This window comes from Symphodus melops (assembly GCF_947650265.1).
Source record: "Symphodus melops genome assembly, chromosome: 21".
In the NCBI taxonomy this organism is placed as follows: Eukaryota; Metazoa; Chordata; class Actinopteri; order Labriformes; family Labridae; genus Symphodus; species Symphodus melops.
Window position 1 is genome coordinate 17735302 of NC_136711.1, and position 20552 is coordinate 17755853.

Consider the following 20552-nt stretch of genomic DNA (forward strand, 5'->3'; position numbering starts at 1 on the left):
GACGCAATCAATGTATGAAATCTTCGAGGACAGGATACTGAGTAGGCAAGGAATCACACACACACACACACACCCAGAGACTCGCAGGTCGCCATAGAGAGACGGCCACGCACACAAAAATGTACCCGCATGCGAAGCTGAGGCAACGTGTTCATGTGAGGGTGTAAGCACACACATCTCTTATTCCCACTCTCTCTGACCCTCTGTACCGGCCTTTGTGAAGGGAAGCCAAGAAGCAGCATGCTCTCATAGATAATGTGCGTAAGCGGATGCAGCCCATCTCAGGCTCTTCCACAGGCCGGGCACAACGCTCCTCCAGTGTGTTAAAAACCACTTAAAGGCACATTCACCCGCCGCTTTCATCTGCTCTCCGGTCACCACAGAAATGGCACACTTGTTTGCTCGGATGGGGAAAAAAAAAATCAAAAACAAGACGCAGCTTGATTCATATGTAAGCAGAGCATGGCTCACAAAAGCTGATTTAACACTCTTTAAAAGATGTCTTTTTATGAGCTCGACCTGTGTCAAAGGCTTTAAACTTGAATTTAAACGAGCTTTAGTCATTAAAATATGTAGGTTTAGCTTTAAGCCGTGCTCGGAGGATCGCTTCGTCACGGCATAATGTTGAGAATATTAGAGGATTAGGTCTCTTATGCTTCAAGCCTCCTGTAGAATGAATTAAATGTTTAATCACTAAGCCCCATCTTAATTTTTGGAAACATAAAAGGGATCCAGCAGGCAGCAGGTGCAGACGTCCCCCCCCTCTGAGTCTCCGAGAACCACCGCGGCCATCCATTAATTACAAAGCTTATTTACAATCAATAAAGTGTCCTTTAATGGGGCCAGAGATGGCAAAGGCCAGTGTCGCAGGGCATCAATGGGATTTATCTCACGTTACCCCTGGCCTTCAAATTAAAACTCATCTGAGAGGAAACCCCACGGACACAATCACAGAATTAGGGAGGACACACGTTTCCCATGAGAGCGCTCTTAATGTGATTAACCATTAAAACGTTTGAGTTAACGAAATCAGAAGAGGGAGAGGTTTGAAAGCCAACATTAGGAAATAGTGTTTTTTTTAAAAAAAGCCCAATTCTTCACTCAGCTGGAGAATTAGTGGTGACATTTCAGAAGTAGATCTAATTCTCTAGTAAATCTTTTTTTTTTTTTTTTTTTTACAGCAATAATAACCGCTTTAAGAAAATGATGTTCAAGGGGATGTGCGTAAGCAACCAACTCAACCATCAAACATCGTCGACCTTGCGAGTCATGACAAGAATTACAAATCGGTTAATTAAATGTAAAAAAAATAAATAAATGTTGCGTCTAAGCTGTGATGCAGCCGTCCACCACTAGCTGGAGCTGTAGCTCCAGTAATGGCTACTGAAAAACAGCCATGTTGCTCTACGACAGGCTTGTAAACTGGATGGCATGGTTTGGTACTTTATTCTTTCTAGAAAAGGGAGAAAAGGTTTATGAGCGGTTAAACTGTCATATAAGCACTCCACACATTGAATTTCCGCAAAAAGACACCTAAATGTTTTTTAAGAATAATAATAATAATACTGAAACTGTAAATCTGTAATCGGGGAGTGCCGTTAGCCTGTCGCAGTGGCAGTGGGTTCAAATCCGAGTACGGCCCTTTAATCCCTGTTTCCACCAACAGTTCAGTTCAGTTCAGTTCAGTTCGGTTCGGTTCGGTTCGGTTCGGTACCCATTTTTTACGGGTGTTTCCACGGTCAAAAGTTGTGAATGTTACCAAAGGAAGGGATCCTTACCGTCCTACTTTTTTGGTACTCTTCTGTTGGGGTACCGTTCTGACCCTATAGGGTCCTTTAAAATATATATCTGTAATTTAGTCATTTAGTTCTAGGTTTTTGTCAACAGTATCTTTGGTTGGGTTTGAAATAAGACAGTAAAGGTTTCTTTGACCACAAAGTTCATTTCATATTTAATTCATGTGCCTAATTTAAACACACAGAGTAAAATGAAGAGTCATCTGTTTTAGAAATGAAGCTCAGTAATGCTGCTCAAAGTCTCTAAATCCCATCGCAGCCAAAGCACAATGAAGCATCAACAGTTTGAGAATGACAGACCGTCTCTGCCCCGAGGGACGCACGTTTCTTGGCGCAACTGCAGTCAAATCTGGCGGTCTGCCGTGGGAACATGAACATCAGTCCTCAATCAAACAGGAACAAAAGCAGCAGAGAGAGAGAGATCTTTCAGAACACTTACATGTGGAAACATCCGTAAAATTGAAGCCGAGTCATCCAGGATACATTTAGTTTTCAACACTTGTTTCTGTGCAAACGTAGCAGTCCAGGTAGACTGAAGGAGGTGAAGAGACTGCCAGATGTTCCCATTCATTGTTGTCAAAGTTTAATCCTACAAGAGCTGCAGACAAAACCAAGATGTTCTGATGTATTAAAAAAAAAAAAAAAAAAAGGAAACAAGACTGAAACGGCAGGCCCTTATTTTCCCAGGAGTAGACACCCTGCAGCGTCAGATGGGGATAAATCACTCGGCCATCTCCAGTTTGAGGATGGCCAGGGGAGCAGAGATCCATAAATCACACTGATATCAATAAGAGGAAGTGTCAGGCTCTGGCTCGCGAGGCGAGAGTTGCACAGGGACTACTTTAGGTTGCCCGTAACAAAGTTTCCCTCCTGCCCCCGGGCTGGATTATTTATTAATCTAGAAGAATGCCACCACGCTCGTTGCTTTGCAGAAGGGAAGGCAGTGACACCTGTATCATGATGCACTACATGAGGAAATGATACAGCTATCCTCAGATTTTAACTCCACATCAAGAATAGGAGCGTGATTTATCCAACGTTTTAGACAGGAGTGTAGGATGACATGCAGCAAAGTGCCAAGGTCAGATTTGAACCCACAGTCGCTACATTGACGACTATAAGCCTCCTGTACGTGGGGCGCACGACGTCACCGCAAGGCTATAAGGTGCCTGACAGAAATACAGATCTTCAGTCAAACTTTCATCCAAAGGGTGCAGGAGTGAATATAGAGAGCACTGTCATTGGCTTTGCTCTGGTACCAAAATGTTGACAACATATTTGTGCATATTTAAACAGTGTGAGGAGCGTGCTTGTAATCTTTGGCCATTTAAAATAATAAATGACCCAATACTGAGAGCCTTGGACTTGTCATTTATGTTGATGAGGTATGAAAACAGGTCTCAATGATTTTGATAGATAGCGAACATGAATTTGACCCACGGTACCCGAGTAACTCCTCATGAAATGCAACCTCACTACAGTCAGCCTTGCTGAGGCTTGTATACTGTCACAAAGTGACAGCTACTTTCTGCTCTCCTAACTATTGACACAGGAGCTGTAACATAGACCTTATGTCAGTTCACCATCTGCCACCTCACGCCTCCAGGGTTCAATGGTAAAGAGCAAAGACAACATTTGGCGGAGGTTTCAGGTTCACACGAGCGCTGAAATGTGAAAAGTTGACATATGATATTTGTCTCTTTGCTTGAAGCTTGGCTAATACTGCTTATCTGACCTTTTGATGTAATTTTACAGATGTAGGGCCAACAACTTGTGGCAGGTAAGTCTTCCTCTCTGGCTCTCTATTAAGGTCCATACTGCTGGGGGTTAGGTTTATTCTCCAACACACGGTCACGGCCTACATATAGCCAAGTGAATTATTATCTGCTTTGGTTCTATCATCTCCCTGTGGGGAAACAGAAGTCCTCCCACTCAGGCCAACTGGCACACAGCCTCATTACCAAAATCTATGCCCAGTTTGAACCAGCTCAGGCCTCTCTCAGCCTCTGGTTTATATCTACTCAAAGGAAGCGACTGAAATAACACGTCACCCTTCATCAGGGTCATAAGAGAGCCAGACGGAGGAGGACATAATTCATTGCCTTTTATTTCCCCCCTGTGTGTTATATTCAATGTCTGGACAGGAGCAAATAATGGGCTGAAATACTGAATGCCATGTAGGCTGGGGAAGAAAGGTTGAGGTAGGGAATAAATCTACAAAATGCTCCAGAAATTATTCATTTTGGAGAGTCGCACTGCAACCTTTTTTTTTTTTTTTTTTTTTTTTCCTAAAGTTTAGGCTCATGTCTTCTTTGAAATCTCTCTAATGGCAGAAGCAGGAGTGTAACTCGAAAACCTTCTATCTGAAATCTAGATATGATATTGAAAAAGTCAATCCATCTTGTGCAACATTTATCAAATGTCATTTTTGAGTCTTGAAGCAAATTCTGTTTTCTCCATGACTGGATGCATCATCACGTCAAACTGCTCTGCTAGCGTGGGTCATTGTGGACTTATGTTGTTCTGAACGACATTAGTCTCAATAAAATGTTTTGTTAAAGCTGTGTGGAAAATCTTACCAGGTACAAGATCTTAACAAAAAAGCTGGGAGTCATTTTCCAAAACTATTTCAAAGCTTGTTTTTCTTTTAATCCCAGAATACTTGGCAGTGATTTTCCTGCGACGCCTCACAGCTTTCAGCTTCTCCTTGAGTGTTTAAATGTCCCCTTCATTCTTAAAATTGAAGCTAGATGATGATGTAAAAGGTCAGCGCCTGTGTTAAATTTTACATTTGCCCAGAGTGAAGGATGCTTTAATGAGGCGGTTCCATTAATCAGCTGACTGCTGCTTCCAGTCCTCCCTCCACTCTCGCTCCATCATTCAGAGACCTCACTGCTACACCTACTGGCCATTTAGAAGCGCTGCTGCGTCATCTGCATTGATGCATTGAGCAGTTGTGAATTCAATGAAATAATAAATCTAAAACCTAATCCAAATAATAGCCTTTCATCTCTGCCGTTGACGTTTGACACTGACATGCCCATCATCTAGTTAGAGTATTTTGTTTTGCATAAATCCTCTCAGAGGCTCCCATTCGTATGCCTCCAGCGTTCCTGATCCTGCTCAAACAAATAGACGAGAGCTTCGGGAAGAAGAACGGTTCAGTGTTTGACAGGCAGCTCAGGGGGGAAAATGGAGTCGTGACATGAGGAGGGAAGGTCATTCGGCAGGAGGCCACTCGCGGCAGGTCATCAGCGTTGGCAGGAGCCCGTTTTTGCATTAAGGTGAAAAGTATTTCAATCAGCCGGTGGCTCCGCTCGGGGCCGGCTCTGGAATTACATTTTAAGAATTAAAAAGGTGGAGTTTCGCAGCAGCATCACACAGTCTCCGTTAATTCACTAAAGGATCGTCTTGTGCATTGGAAGAGGCATTTGAAAGATGCAGTCTAAGATTTGAAGGTCTGGATTTAATTATATAAAAAGACAAAGACTTAATGAGTTATCACCTTTCAATTTTCACCGACTCTCAGGGGGACGTGGCTTTTAAAATTAAACTTAAATGCCATTAAATAAAGTATTCCTCTGTGACGGACTTGTTTTATAGTGTTTGAGAATCCTGAACCACAGCGAGACTAATTAAGCTTAATTTGACACTGATTAACAGTTAACAGAGATCGACAGGGCACATGGGTGGCCCAGGGGTAAATTCCCTTTCACCACCGCAGGAACCCTGGATGTGATTTATATCTGTATCTCTGTGTAGTGTTTGTTGAAAGATGCTGCTTTACCTTGTACAGTAGTGGGAAGCCAGCTTGGGAACACACCAGTCACATGGGAATGTATCCCCAACAAGTGGTTCTGGTGTATCCGCGGTTAGCGGCAGAACATCAGGGAGGGAGAATTAACTAAAGATGTTAGTGATTAGACGTTCTCCATACTTGTAGGCACCAAGTTGTTTCATGTAATTAGTAAGATTGTTATTAATGTAGAACCTCAATGCCAGTTTAACGTTGTGTCTAAGCTGACATGCAGCCGCTAGCTGCTAGCCGCTAGCCGATAGCCGGAGCTGGAGCTCCGGTCTACACTCCTCACTCTCCTGTCCAGATGTAAAACAGCTCAAGTGGCAGATGGCATCTGACAGGAGCAGTGCAGGTAAACTGGCATATGACCACTTGACCACAGCAACCACATTCAGCACAAGCATGAGGACACTCCACTGCAAGGCTGGTAGTGCTAGCCCTGCTAACACTTAGCCGCACTTGTCTTGAATCTAATGTAAAAATTCTTGCTCAGCCTCGTCTCCAATAAATTGTTTTTAAGACCTTCACAATTTCATTTAGTATGGTCCTGTCCTAAATTAGGGAATTTAATTAAACTGCTAATCAATTAAAGCTACATTGAATTGGAATTCAATGCTACAAAAGAGGGACACTAGTGGTTTCCCAATCCAAAGGACCTTTAAATTACTGTTATATATGGACTGCCTGGATATATGGATTACAATAATATGAGTGCATCCAGTGTTATTTAGTGATGTAAACAGAGCCTCTGAATTTGAGCATAAAATGGCTGTGACAAGTTCCCATAACGTCCCCCAACATCCTGTCCTGGCTCAGCTGTCACATGGATCCAGCGCCAGCCTGAAGCTGGTTTCACACATAATTGTGGCTGCCTCTCCTTCCCTCTGCGTTGTCACTTCTGTCTGCTGCACATAAGCAGCCCTCAGATAATACCCAAATGAGTTGATTTGGCCACTTCAAGGGATGCGCTAAACAACCAACTAGCACAAGCTCCCACTCACGAGCAATCATTTGAAGTCGGTGTGTGTGCGTGTCCCAGTGAAATTCCTTTTCTTAAAATGCTTGACCACATGACACTTAGCCTTGAGCCTGTTGAAGGCTTGTAGTAACTTTGTATCTGTGAGCAGCAGAGCCTGATAGAGCGCTGGACTTCCTTGCCTCGGGCTGTTGTGTATCAAGTGCAGCTGAGTGCTTCATTGGCTTAGCATGGTTCTAAGTGGAGTAAAGCCACAGGGGTACTCCTGGGTTGGTTTCCTTCAGGATTTAACAGAGTTACAAAAGTCTTCATCTGAAATGAACTCAAACCAAGTTACACAGTGAACTAGAGCAAAGACTGCAGCTGAATGGATGTCCAACCTTTCATGGTACACAAATGCAATGCAGGCCGCAGATCAAAGCTTTATCCATAATTGCAAAGCTCAGCTACTTCCTCTTGCGTTGCTGCCCGAGGCTTCAGAATAGAAGTGTTGTATTTTTTCACAGCAGCAAAGCAACTAGCCAATCAAAGAAGGCTGAATGCTTGCCGTTGATTATCATTAAATGAAAACTACAGTTTAAATAAGTTTAGGTGCAGACCATGGCCATGAACAATAATGTAACATTAAGATAGAGGTTGGACATTTAAATGGAAAAGTGAGTGTGATGGGTGTCCTTTGAATATGCAGCTGATGCAACATCTTGGCCATTTTAGGGTTATACGATTTTCATCGACGGCTGAAAAGGACAAAATGATCAGATTTAGATGTCTCTTGAGTCTCAGTCGGGTAATGATGAAAGTTGCTTGACCATGAGGTTCAAATTTCCGCTCGCAAAAGGCGTACGTGTTGTTGCGTTCTATTTTTGATCACCTGCAGGTGACACGTGACGTCAAGAAAAACCCCACACGGACTCCACGTGTGCAGCACATCCCCCCCAAAGGTACGGGGAGAGAGAGTCATCAGACATCTCGAGGGTGGGTATGGTTTCAAAACCACAGGACACGAAGAGAACAGATCAATAGGGTATTTTGGTCCTTTCACACAGGCAGAGAAAAGAGATGGAGCAACATCTTACAGGGGAACCGATAATGACATTTGGCGCTGACCAAACGAGTTTCTGCCCTCAACGATGCCTACCTGCTCATAAATAAGACAAGGCAAAGAGCCCCAAATGGGCAAACGGGATTGTTGACGGCTGCCTCGGTTTCCTTCATGTCTGGGGAAATAAGTCTGTGAATTACATGAGCCGGGATATAAATATGACTTCACTCAAGTCTAGGTGTGCGACTGAAATAGAAGATGAATCTGTTTCCATTTGAATGATGCATTGTTCCAGTCCTGTATTACGATGTGAGCCACCATTATGTTCCTGTACAGTCCGCGAAAAACTTCATTGTCCACTGTGAATAAGCAGCACCTCTCTAATTTCCTTTCATCTCATCCACTGAGACTTTCTACAGGAGGTGTGCATGCCTTTCGCCTGCAGATGAGCTAATATAACAATAAAAAAAAAAAAAAAAAAAAGGTAATGACATGTTCCAGGAATGTACCGTACTACTGCTTTTTATGTGATCATTCATGCTGGAGTAAAGAAGGAAAAAAAAAAGAATTTTGGTCTCTACAGCCAACGTCAGCGTAGTCACTAGAAATGAGTTGTGTGCCTGAAACTCATGTTTCCTGACATGAATGTCAGGCTTTATAAATGCACTTTTATTTTTCCATCCAGACTTGCTATTAATACCCGAGCCAGCAATACAAAAGCAAAAACACATTAGCGAGCCTCACAAGGGCAACGATACCTTCAGGGTTTCCATTTGTGCCTGTGAATCTGGATCAGAGAAGATGGTATGAAAGGATAGAATCCAGCGTGGGCGGAAGAGAAAACATCTTAAATGACTCGTTCTCCCAGTTCAGCCCACTGCCAGACTGCTGTCAGGCTGGACTGATGTTTGATTGAAAGCTCAGACAAGACCACGGTTAACACGGAGACAATTAGCGCGTTAGCTGGCTGCTGACCTCTGATCGCAATTTGATGACCACCAATAAATGTCTCTTAGATTACAGCCGCCTTCACACCGTGTGTCACTCACGTACCTCGGGCCAAAGACGGTGATGGAGCTGTTTGTTCCCACACTCACAGTAGAGAAAGCGAATACTATTTCATTCTTTACAACGCTGACTTCAATACCTGACTCTCCTGAAAGGCAGATACACTGCACTTATCCAATCCAACTGCAAAGCATAAATAGCATGTATACTCAATAAAACATCCAATCTTGCCTTGGCTGGCTGAGGTTAAACCCTGTCGAGACCAAATACAGAGTGTGAAGCAAAGAGAGATTTCTGTTATCCAGTTTGAACTGAGAAACAGTAAATCGAGTAATAACGGACGAAGAGATGTTCTAAAAATCTCTCTCTGTTTCTGATGTTTTAAGTCCATCTACTTCAAAAAACCTCAAGAACAGCAAATGATTGTGGAATCAGACCTGAAAACTGAGTGCTTACAAACAAGTTGAACAAACATAATAGTTATACTTTATCTCTAGTCACAGATTCTTCGAGAGAGAAAATGGCCGAAAGTAAGGATTTGCATAATTAGTGGACTGAAACGAAAAAAAACATTAATGTTGTCACCCTCGCTAGTTAGCGCCTCAATGAGTAGGTAGTAACGTTCAAAACGGTTGTGTCAAAGCTGCAATACAGTCGCTCACCACTAGATGTAGCTGTAGCTTCAGTTCATAGGCATGCTCTGCTTTGGCATCTCGTTTAACCAGCGTGAGTACAGACAGTCTATGGTACAGACGTGTGAACATTTAAAGTGAGCAAAGCATAACCATGTTCAGGACAGGCATGTGGACGTTTACCTGCACGAAGACCAAAGCTGCTGCTGCTGCTGGTCCCAGCACTGGTGATGCTAGTCAAAGTCAGCCAACAATTTTAACAAGTAGTGAATGCCCCGAAGTGCTACACATCTAGTTTCATTTATAAATTAAATATGCTATACAATATGGTTTTGGACAGTGTTTATCCGTGTTAAATATATCCTTTCGACTGAGTCCTGACTGTTTCCTGCCTTCAGACTAGCTGCCTATTCTGTCTATTCAGTCTTTCAGTTGCTATGACGGCTACTATTTGAAGCCGCAATTAATTAATTGCCGCGGAAATCAGTTGGCGTTAATCTAGGTTTATTTATTTATTTAAAGAATCGGTGCATAGAATTCTGTTCTTGTCAAAATCAATTCCACTTTTTTCCACACAATAGGCATTTCCAATCCTGGTGTTAGGACTGGAACATCTTTAAATAGCACCACTGCCTTTGCTTGTTTGAGAGGCCTGACAGTGATTGTCTGTTTTTAAGGCGTTGCCTTCCACTCGCTCTGTTTTCACTTCAGCAGGAGTGCGTTTTACTGGCTTTTAATTGAAAGATACTTATCAGAAGTCATTTCATTAAATGACTTTGATTGTTTTCATGTCACACAGCAATTATTGGTCCTGTGTTATTATGACTAATCCAGAGTGTTGAGCTGATGAGGCTTTGTTGAGGAAATTAATGAGCTATACATCCAACAAAGGGCATCTTCACTCCGTCTCGTCCTTTTTAATTCAGCTTCAACAAAGAGAAAATAATCCATCCTCTTCTGGCTGATAATGTCAGCAATCACTTTGCATCTTCAACAACAGGAGCCCGTGTCTAATATGTGTGTGTGTGAACATGTGAAGCTGCCAATCAGATGGAAGACGGCGAAGTGGCCGACACACCGGCGGTGCAGAGATATTACGTAGACGCAAACATGCAGGATCACCTCCAGTCCTTTCGCCTTGACTGAAGGTCACAGGCCAACAGATGACTCCGCCTTCTGTCAGACCTCGTGGCGTGCACATTCGCAAGACTGAGCCAGGCATTGCCGGCATCAGCAAAAGGAAAAGGGTTAGGTGCTATTGCCCTCTTGAGATGGGAATGTGTCAGCCTTACACGCACACCATCTTCACTGAGTGTAAATAGTGCTAAAACAGCGAGCCCACAGGGAGGGATTGGGCGGATAGCAAGGATTTAAAGAAAAATAACCAAAAGCCACCAGTTTGGGTAAACCCTCAGCATGCATATTTAATCACTCGGAGCAAAGAGCTGCTGGTTTTAGGCCATGCAGTCGCCTGTAGAGTTTAAACTGTGGGTCAACTGCAGTGATATAAAATTACCATCTCCATCTGTTTTGGCTACACTGAGCAGCAGGAGCTTATAACCCTATAATCATGAGTAAATGTCAGATAACAAGCACATATAATATTCTTCTTTTACATTTCCCCATTATTTCTTCTTAACTGGTGTACGACAAATCAGAGTACAAGGTCGCCATGTCGTCTCGCCCAAACCAGCGAAAACGTGATCAAAGCGTACGTTCTGTTGTCATGGGTTTCCTGGTTTGGTTCATTACTGAACTTTATAGAGGCATGAGGCCCAAGAGAGAACGCCCACTGAATGGACCCCTGCCAGACATTTGGCCCACAAAATAATTGGCAGCGGCCAGCACATGCATGTCTGCTGTGTGGGTGGCTGCTTTCAGGAGTCATGTGTGTCCCTGAGGTTGAGGAGGCTTGGCTAAGTGGACATCCCAGAGGTCTCTTATCACTAAACCAAACTCAATCAGAATGCTTTATGATGTTAAAACAGGACTGATGTTGGAAGTCAGACTCCAGCTGGACTCATAAAATACATGTAAACATCTCAACATCAAAGGGAGACTAACACACTTACTGTAGATGATGAAGTTGGGGGAGGATTTCAGCCTGCATGTTCACCTCAATTGGCCTGAAGCAGACTCGACATTCTGCGCATGCTTCACAGCGCCCGTGCTGGGGCTCTCACCCAGAGGTCGCTGTTCCACTGACGAGTAATTCCGGGTAGAAAAAAAGCACGACGGTATCAGTCATAGACTGAATGTTCACTGTTTTTGAGAACCGCTAATTACATAATCTGCCTTTATCCTGTTGAACGCCGCTATGCTCTGAGACACAGAGAAGTGACCTTGAGTCAACACAGAAGGTGATTATCCATCAACAGAAACATTCACTGGCAAATGTTGTGATCAGCCAAAAAAACTTGTGAGTATGCAAATGTTGAATAAATTTAAACAATTCAATTAAAAAAAAACTTTATTTGTCCCCGGGGGGGAAATTCAAGACACTGAAGGAATTTCTGAACAACAACGTTTTAATGCTTTTTATTGTCTCTTTACTATTTAAAAAGAGAGTGAAGTTCAGCTCTTAACGACTTAACTTTTAATTCGGAGCACAAACTTGGATATGCCAACCTCGGCTGTGAAAAAGAAATTCAGCATGCTTCTCCAATATTTTAAAACCAAACAATTCATTGATCAAGACAGTAGCGGGCAGATTAATCAATGAAGTGAGCTGAAGTTTTTAACCTGACAAACCGGGACCACCCACATAGTCACTGTGGCTTTACAGAAATAATTTGTCTCCTGCAAAGCCGGCGGCTGGCAACCCTTTGTTTTTGAATGTATTAGCTTGTGGGGGGAGGGGAGGCAGCTGTTAGCCGGGCCCAGCTGTCGATGACGGCTGGCAGAGATGAGCGGGGAGGAGTTGATTTTGAACAAACCTGTGCGTACTCGGTCCCAAAGGAGCATCACTTTAAAGAAGTCCCTCAAAAGCACAGATGATAGCTTGATGTCTCTGTTTACCTCTGTGTCTGCAGCTCATTTATACTCCCCTGCACACATTAAGCATGCTAAATAATGTGACTGAGATGAAGAGACCATGACTGACACGGCAGATTGACAATTCAGATCAAACTTTTTCATAGTTTGCAACTTGATGTTTGTGGGTTGGATGGCACTATGCACCTCAGAAAGTACATTTCTTGTTGCATTAAGTGCAAACACAACACAACAGACCGGATGGGACAGGTGAGGCGAGGCCAAGATTAGATTAAGATTCAAAGCTCCAAAAGTGCCGTCTTTAGCATAAGAGCTGGGAAAACTATGGCCTCAATTTTCAAAAGAACGAATATGAATTCACGACAGCTTCGCTGGTCCGTGTCCTTCAGACACAACCATCGTTCACCATGAAGTGAAAAAGGAAATAAGTATGGAGAACACTGTGGCAGAGCTCAGCGTGGACTACAATGCAGATTTGCTTCTCATGCTGTTCACGACGTGTTATTTTCTCAAACCATACATCAGCACTAACTGATTTCTGGGCCTTTCATTTCCTGTGTGCGAGCTGGGCAAGTACATTGTGGACTTTGCACGCCATTACAGAGACTCCTGGAACCCAGGCCCCGTTACACTTAATGACATGGCTTTAAGATGAATGATTTTATCCTGCAGTTAAATTGAAGGCTTGCACATGTGCTTATTGTGTGGAATTACTTCTGAGAAACACAAAAGTTCTTCATTGGTTAAAACAATAGCCTCGTGCCCACCCCAGCCTTTGTCATTTGTAGTCTGTGTGAAGGAGAAATATATTCATAGCTCTACAGACAAGACGTGCCGCAGCTCCTCACAAAGCCTTCCTGAACCTTTCATCTACAACTTTCAATATTTCCTCATGAAAGAGAAAATTCTTCGCTCAAAGCAAAAGGCAGCTGCCTCCCATCTCAAGTCACCGAGTCCAGACCTGACCGACGTGTCCAGCTTCAAAGCCCCTTTGTGTTTTTTTTTTAACGAACTGCGCTGACGCTTACGCTGGCTTGTAGCGACAAACATGAAAATCAAACGTTTTTTAAATTACAAATGTTTTGGAGACGTGACAGGAAACATACAGAGTTTAAAGCACAAGTTGGTTCGTAGGTCGGTTAGTAAGTTGCTCCCCAGTTAAACATGCTAAGATACAAGCTACTTATTTCCACCTGTGAGTAACGTCATGCTCGTCACTCTGGATCTCGACCCCTGCCACCACAATGTCACCCACTGGTTTCTGGACCATGAGGATTTAGAAGCCGAGGAGTTGGTTCCTAGCAGGACTGGGCTATAACGTTGAATCTATTTGATCCCATTCGTCCAATATGCTGGTTTACATCCTGGCATCAGTAGCCTTTATGACTAGCTAATGACGGGCAGCTGCATCACAGCAACCAGCATTGCAGGCCTGAAGTGATAATAATTAATTAGGACTTCAACTGACTAATACTCTCTCGTTCTTTTATTGTTTACTCAGATAATTCTGCACATCCCGAGTATTGGCTGATACTCTGCTCCCTTTATAGTCCATGAAAGAGCATGCAATGACAACAACACCATCTCTCACTGGCTTCCTACTTCATTCCCATCAGTCTTAGCTGGAATGCATGACTAAGCCGGAGGTAGACGTTCCAGGAATCAAGCCCAGGTCTCTTCAGTCGAGAGAATGTTTCACACTTGTGCTGAGCCAAGGTCTGTCTGCTTTACATCAGCCAAAACACACAGGTACACGCATGACGCGTGATGCGCCGGCCGCTTTGACTTTCAGAGCGGCCTCCACGGCTTCTCGAGCATTCCTTAATCTCCGTCCATCAACCTAAGACAACGTCACAATGTGCACCCGACCCCGCATCGTGTCCACAGCACATTCCACTACTCTGAATAATAAACTCTTGTTTGATCTGCTCGAAAAGCTCCACCAGATTTGTGAACACAAGCCCGAACAGAGCCTAAAGAAAACTAGCCTGCACGCCACTGAATAAAGATGACTAAAAAACCTGAAGCGTCGAGATCAAGGCAGGGAGGACAGCTTCCCCCCACTCTCCAAACTGCATTTATCGAGCCTGTAAATAGGTTTTCATCACAACTGGCTGTCAGTGTTGGCGTTTGTGGGTTTCAGCGTGTCAAATTTGACACAGTTCCCCGTTCAGTTGCTGTGGGCTGTAGCAAACCACCCACTCGAACCCACTGGGGAGAAACCGTCTTCTTTAGATCACCTTCAACGACTTGACAACGCTGATCATTCTCGTCATCGTCCCCTCCAGCACTCCGCACAGATTTACAGCCTCAAGTGGCCGATTGGTCAAAGTATGACTAATACCAAAAGGATGAAAGGCTGTAAATGCAGCTGCTTTCCTGTCGGCTGGTCGGAAAGGAATAACTCCAGTTTTTCGTCTTTAAGGAATAGACGTCAAACCAGCCAGCGCTCAAAGTTTCCAGGAGTGACCTGCGCGTCACGTTTGATGACACGCACAATCAGAGGACTTGAACGCAGCACCTTCTGTGCCTGCAGACACTGTCCTGGTTCTGCTTTTGTGCATCGGTGACCACGACTGGAGCCGTTCCCCGTCAGTCACAAACCCAACGGACGACCAGGCTGCATGCCGAGAGGGACATGGCGGCCTGTCTCGGGTCCAGGACACTTAACACTAACAGGATTCATGCATCACTCATGGACGTCCAAGAACATATCTTATTTGCGACGCTGCTTAACTAGCTTGACAGAGGAACAAAAAATTCATTCGTCCCCGAGAATGTGTCCGACTCAAGCGATGAAAAATGGAAATTTCACGCGTATAAACCCAATTAACTGCTCACACAAAGGAATTCATTTCTCACCCCCTAAAATGTGAGTAACGCAGACCTTTGAGCCAGTTTATGGTATCGTTATAATTTACGCCACCTACTAAGCAGCTCTGGCACACTGCGTCTCTTTTGTGCGGCCAGAGCTTTACGGCTGTGGAATCTCCGAGGAAGAAAAGAGCCAGTGTCATGCGGTCAGAAGGCATTTCAGTCAGACAAAAAAAAAAAAAAAAAAAAAAAATTGTGTCAGCACTTTTCTCCCAGGCAGCGAGAGGCCGGCGTTCAGAGCTGTTAGCTTCTTCCTCAGAGGAAGAGCCAGGGTTTAATGGGGACTACTCTTCCACTTCATTTGCCGGCCTCGCAACTCACAGGCCACAGCTGCATGCATGTGAGCCAGCGACTGTCACTCCGCATACCTCTCGACAGCCAGCCAGCTCCACGCTCCCTTTAACAGCTGACAGAGGTTGTTCCTCATCAGACACGTTTGAAAAACTAAACAGACCACAGACAGAGTGAGTGGAAGAAGCAGTAGTGTTAAACCTGGTAATGAGATTGCAGAGGTCAGAACGACGCCTTTGAAGAAATTCCTACCTTATTTGTTTGCCGAGTCAATTATCTTACCGACTCTCGGTGCTGCCGCAGTCATTTTTATTCTGATTATGGCAGAAATACAAAGCATCTCTCTCCAAAAGAAGAAGAAAAAAAAACTTCTTATCGAAAGACTTTGGATCTATTTCAGAGCTAAACAACAATTTCATGGCTGGCCAGTCACAAAGTAATTACATATGGCCTCAAGCCGACGCATCGATCTGTACTCAGGACACTTCTTAAAATAAGACTTCTACTGACAGACAGCTTCTTGAGGAGAAAACAGCACCTCCACAAAAACACCCTGAAAATAGACCGGGACAACCTGAATTCATTTCCTCATGATGAAGCTGTTCTTGATGGAAGGGAGGTTCTTAAAGATGGATGATCACAACAAAGTGAAGGTCACTTCTCCAATGTTGACTTGTTGGGACCAATTCTGTTTTAATGAAAATTTAAATACAGAAGCTCTGTGATTGAACTATACTGGATTGTATGAATTTAGCATCTTTAGATTGGACTACAATATAAAAAAAACCTCGTGAAGTTTTCATGCATTCATAAAAATGTGTTTTTACGGACATACAAGCAGCTTCATTTGTTTGATGAAAGGTTCACATTGTGTGTCTTTCTGCTAAAAGCTACGACGCCACTTAACAGTTCTCATTCACGTATTGGAAAATCACATTCATCCATCTATTATCTATACCCCATGCGTGGGTTGCACGGGCGTCTGCAGCTGATCCCAGCTGTCATTGGGCGAGAGGCGGGGTATATAACCAGACATACTGTAGAGACAAACAACCAGTTAAACTCACACTTACACCTACGGGCAAAGTAATGTCACCAATTGACCTAACAAGCATTTCTCTGGGCTGTGGGAGGAAGCCATAAAAGAACCCACGCCAGATGTAAACTCCACACAGAGCAGCTCCTGTCCGACGGGGATTCGAGCCAGGAACCTCGTCCCTGTGAAGCACCAGCGCGAACCGCTGCACCGCTGTGCAGAACGCCAACATTTTATTTAAAAGTTCTTCTCTGCATCTCATTAAGACGCCCAACTCATGTTAGTGTTAATAAAGTTAGATTTTTAGAAGCACTGATTGAAGTTTGAAAAAACTCTGGTATCGTGAAAACCCTAGCACCCCCGAAAAGTTTGATCCTAATCTGAAAGTTTGGCGTGCTAATTATTTCAGAATTTATGACTTTCAGCTTAGAAAAGAACAGGATAATAAACTTAGTCAAACAAACAAGACTTTCAAGGTCAACTTCTTCAGAAGGTTTTCAATTAACCTTTAAATAAAAACAACTTCTTCTTCCCGTCCTTCTGGCCAACAGGAAAGAATGCATCCCCTTGTTTCGTGAATGTTACTTCACACTGTTTAGCCCCCGGTGTAAACAGGTCTCAGCTATATACACGACTTAAGTGCTGTGAAAGTTGAGAGATGACTCACCATGAGTAGACAGCAGGCAGCTCTCCAAATCCAGCTTTGAGGGCAGCGAGGCGCTACATCTCTCTGGACTGAACCACAGTCCAGATCCCTCTCCAGAGGGGACGCCCGGCAGATCTGTACAGAGGCAAAGCACAGCGACAAGGAGATGAACTCAAGGAAAGCAACTGACCGAAAGAGCCTTGTATTGACACACAGCAGATACCGTTTGACAGAATAAGTCTATGCAGTGGTCTGTAACTGTTCACTCTCTGCAGATGATTTTTTTTTTCCAACAGAGAACACAAACAGAGGCTGACGATGCAAACAATGCCGCTTGGGGTCCCTAGAAGGGCCGGTTGTAAAAGAGCTGGGACAGTAGACGGTTGTCAGCCACGCTAGGGGGGCGGATCGGACATAAAGTGCTGCTTTCACAGTCCTTGAGCACTCCAATCAAATCATCATGTCATGAGGTGGAGAGTAAAGGACGACAGAGAGAGGGAGGAGTGATATCTCTGCTTAGGATTGGAGATGAAGGCAGTTTATAGTCTAACAAGCAAAATGATGAAAAACTCCTTATATTGTTGTTTTTGGGGGGAGTTTCTGTTAAACCTGATCTGTTGATCTACTGATTTCGTACGTCAACATAACATTTGTAAACAGATGTTTACATATCATTTTTTCCAAGCTAATTTCAGTGCTGATTTCTGAAGTTGTGATTCTGCCAAAATACAAGAACTGATCTGGGACCAGAGCCGTCCTCCAATATATAAAAAAAAAAAAGAGACTGATCTTGAGGATTCAAACCATAAAGCTGTTTTAATCGGGCTTAAAAATGCCCAACATTCATTCTTGTGTAGAAAGCCTCTGTTGTTGACTGTCAAATGATTATTTACCTGAAGTGTTTTCTTCTTTGCCGCTGCATTAACAGCAGCTAGTGGCAGCCACGATAGATCCACGGTGGCAGCTCAGTGCGCTTTGTTGTGTTAGCTAATGGCTTGGAGCAGGGAAGAGGAACCGAGTTGACTTATTCTTAGGACAAATGAATCACTGTGTTGGATGTATGAAAAGATTGGTGTACCTGCAGAGCCCTCTCCAGCTTCTCTAGAGCCTCAGAGGCATTTCAAAGACGTGATATTAGCTGTATCAAGGTGTGGCCTTTCATTTTTCTCTCAAGTCTTTTATTCGACACAGCGAACTTAGTGAGGCTCTAAAAAAATATTATGTTACAGGATGTTTCAAGCGACTAATTTCCTAGTCTATGAAATTTAAATTTTCCCCAGTTGACTCGTCTCAAGTTAAGCAGTCGTTGTCGTGATGAGCTGTGGAGTGTGGCTAACGATAGCAGTGCTAGCACCACTAGCCTTTGCTCATCCTTGCAGTTTTGCCTGTGTTAAACGTGGATACACATCACGCCAGTCCACGTGCCATTCTACGATTATAAAGCCTACTTAAAACATCAGAGTCAAACACTGCCAGTCTGCACTGCTGCCACCAGATCTGTTCACTGTGCTGTTTTACATCTGGGTGGTAGAACCAGGAGAGAAGGCTGCATTATTTAAAAGTATGAGGCAACTACACAAACACAATGGCTTTTTATAGATAATAAATGAGCTTACATCTTTGGTTAAAGTGTTTTGCTTGGTTGAAAACGAAGTTACGAGCTGTGATACTTCAGTATTTGTTGAACAAATGATTCCTCAGGAGGGAAAAAAAAAAAACATCTCCCAGTCTTATTCCACTAAGCCATTTAAGCTTCAAAGAGTCCTACAACCAACCGTCAACGTTCCCTCGACAACATCCTCCAGTGTCAATTCAGTTTATTTCCTCGCACTCATAAAGGACGACTCGGGCGTACTGCAGATTTTGAAGGGAGGCAGAATGTCATTTCTGCACAAAAGATCGTCTTCAGAAAAACAGCAACACAATAATCAAGTTTCCAAAAGGGTGTCGCATGGACTCTCTTTTTTTTTTTTTCATTTCTAATTATAGTTCGTACAATACTCACTGCAGGGAACACTTTAGAAGACTTAATCTGAATTCAAACTCAGTTGCCAACACATTAATTAAACCGAGCCAACCAATTGGGGTCTAAACAAGATTCAGCAGTAATAATGGGAAGCAGACACACATCTTCAGACCTTCATAATTTTCAGATGAAATTATATTGATTACATATTGGGATGTTTTGTAAGGGGATTTGCAGGTTTGGATGTTTGAGCTATTATCTTGTTCTCATGCTGAAGGTAACATCTGGCTCTTTAAATAATGGAGAATTAATTGTTTGAGAAACACCAGAGTGATCTCAAAATGAAATGCCATCTCGACATCAAAAAACATATTTGTCTATTTTTGGGTTCTCTTGGATTGTGCTCCTGATTTGCTCAGACAAAACTTGTCTCAAAAGGTTTGGTTCTGCTGGATTTAATGTGCGTGTGTGTCACAATCTCTTTACTGGAGAAGATAGCTAATGTGCTAATGGCTCTGGGGTCAAAGAAATCTGGCAACAGGCAGACACAGAGAATTTCCCAAGGTCGACTCCACTTGTCACTTTAAGCTCGGAGGGTCACGAAGGCCGGGCCAGCTGTCCTCCCGCGAGATGATGATTAGAAGAGAAACGAGGGGAAAAACAAGCCTCAGCGTTCGTCGTCTGGTTTGCGACGATAAACCAGACGCAGCGGGATAACCCCCCCAAAAAAAAAAGGACAAGAGAAAATCATGTGGCAGAATGCATAATTCTCCTTTGTCCACTGGGTTTCAGTTAATCACCTAAGAGGACGGAAATAAAATCAAAACAAATTACAAGACCAAATCTCTAAGTCGCCATTTCACTGACAAATGTGGCATTTAAGCTTTCCCTCTCATCTCCATCTCAGAGGCATCGAGTGTTTAAGCTTTCATGTCATACAAATGCCTCTGCGTACAGTCAAACATGAACCTTTTTACACTGATTGTGTTTCTTCCTTACATCATGAAGAAACCACCTCTTTGTCTCAGACTCATTCTGCAAGTTTGAGGAACAGGCACTCAGACAAATTGGTCCACTTAGAGGAGACTCCTCACTCACAACAAGGTAACCGAGATCTCCCTTGACCACATTTTCTGTTTGCCAAAGGTCTGGGAAATAAAAGACAGGGCACTGCGGACCAATTACTTACAGAAAATGAAAGAAAAGTCACCTAACGTTGTTACCCACAATGAATTGGGCCTACATTCACTGAGACAGGATATAAAGACAAATAGCAAAGATGCATTTGTGGATAAAAATGTGTCTCCTTGAACAGTTTGAAGAACACTCATTAGGTAAAAGTAAAATGAATGCGTCTCCACCTAAGGTCAGACAAAAGGCTGCGAATTGCAGTGTGGTTTATTAACAAATAGGCTCAACAAATATCCATAAACAAACAACATAAAACTACAAGATAAACTAAGAACAATCCAAAGAGTTTTCAGGAGTTTTC

At 43.3% G+C, this 20552-nt stretch overlaps 1 protein-coding gene across 7 annotated transcripts in view; it reads right to left on the reverse strand.

Moving 5' to 3' along the window:
• Positions 1–20552, reverse strand: part of tanc2b (tetratricopeptide repeat, ankyrin repeat and coiled-coil containing 2b) — a 146187-nt gene that overhangs the window by 111771 nt on the left and 13864 nt on the right. For all 7 annotated transcript variants that reach the window (XM_079334003.1, XM_079334001.1, XM_079334006.1 and 4 more), the window contains exon 2: positions 17116–17229. The gene's annotated coding sequence lies outside the window, so the exon portion shown is untranslated. The remainder of the gene's footprint in view (positions 1–17115; positions 17230–20552) is intronic.